This window comes from Salvia hispanica, chromosome 4 (assembly GCF_023119035.1).
Source record: "Salvia hispanica cultivar TCC Black 2014 chromosome 4, UniMelb_Shisp_WGS_1.0, whole genome shotgun sequence".
Classification (NCBI taxonomy): domain Eukaryota; kingdom Viridiplantae; phylum Streptophyta; class Magnoliopsida; order Lamiales; family Lamiaceae; genus Salvia; species Salvia hispanica.
The window spans coordinates 14,392,717-14,393,912 of NC_062968.1; the positions used below are offsets into that span (position 1 = coordinate 14,392,717).

Below are 1,196 nucleotides of genomic sequence, written 5' to 3' on the forward strand. Positions count from 1 at the left end.
ACATGAGGTTAACATAATCTATGTATGTGTTACAAATGTAATTAGCATTTAATGTATATGTATTTAGCATGACTAGTATTTGTATCCAATATGGATTGTATATGATTGTAGCATGTTTGTATTATATATGTAATTGACAATTATATATGTAGTTAATATGACTTATATTTGTATGTACCGTGGATTTGGGTATTGGGTATCCAATTACCCGATATTTCGGGTTTGCTTTTGGATATTTAGTAATAAAAGGAACAAACCAATGAAAAATAGTTCTAAAGAATAATAATAGTAGTACTACAAAGTCCCTTCGGGGACATCTGATAAAATTAGAACGATACAAAGAAGATTAGCATGGCTCCTGCGCAAGAATGACACACATAAATCGAGAAATAGTAGTACTACAAAATAATAAAGAAACGCAAAACATGATAAATAAAAAATTACCATTACCACTAATTTACACACGTGATTTAAATTAAAAATCAATCAAAACATTATTAAAATAAACTCTTTTATTGGGGTTAAAGCATTTTGCGGATGATATTTCCCGAATACAATTGTTCAAAATTAACTTTTTCAGGGAGCAATTCGGGAAATGAATTTGGCGGCAGAGGAAATGAGGGATGAGGCCATGGCGGTAGCTGTAGCAGAAGAGTCAGTTCATATTCCCGACCTACCGATTTTTTTTCAACTACTTCTAATCCAAAAATAAAAATATATTTTCTTAGTTTAGATATTGCTGGCAAAATTCTATCTTCAATTGTAAAATATTGATTATTAATTCATTATCATAATTTACTCTCTTAGGCTACCTATAATGATCATTCATCATCTATTCATCAAGAAGCCCTGAAAAACTAATCAGACTCTCTACCAAGTCATGTTAACATTGTTATTAGTTAACATGACTTGTATATGTAGATAAAATTAGTTTTATATGTAATTAATAAGTATTTTATATGTTGTTAACATACTTTGTATTTATAGTTAATATGGATTGTATATAGATTTAAAATGCCACTGAAGATAAGGGTGTTGGTGCTTTTGGTGATGATCAAGATAATGCAAATCCAGCCGATCCTCCGAAAACCACTGAAGGTAATGGTGTTGGTGCTTCTGGTGAAGTTCCAGATGATCCTCATAATGCCATTGAAGATGTTCCCACCAATCAACCTAAACAAAAACGAGTAGTAAAA

The 1,196-nt window shown here is 30.7% G+C and overlaps 1 non-coding gene across 1 annotated transcript; it reads left to right on the plus strand.

Annotated features, from left to right (window-relative positions):
* The first annotated feature begins 301 nt into the window (after positions 1-301).
* Positions 302-404, plus strand: LOC125185730. The gene has a single exon (XR_007170232.1). It is a non-coding gene; the product is annotated as a U6 spliceosomal RNA (small nuclear RNA).
* Positions 405-1,196: the final 792 nt, after the last annotated feature.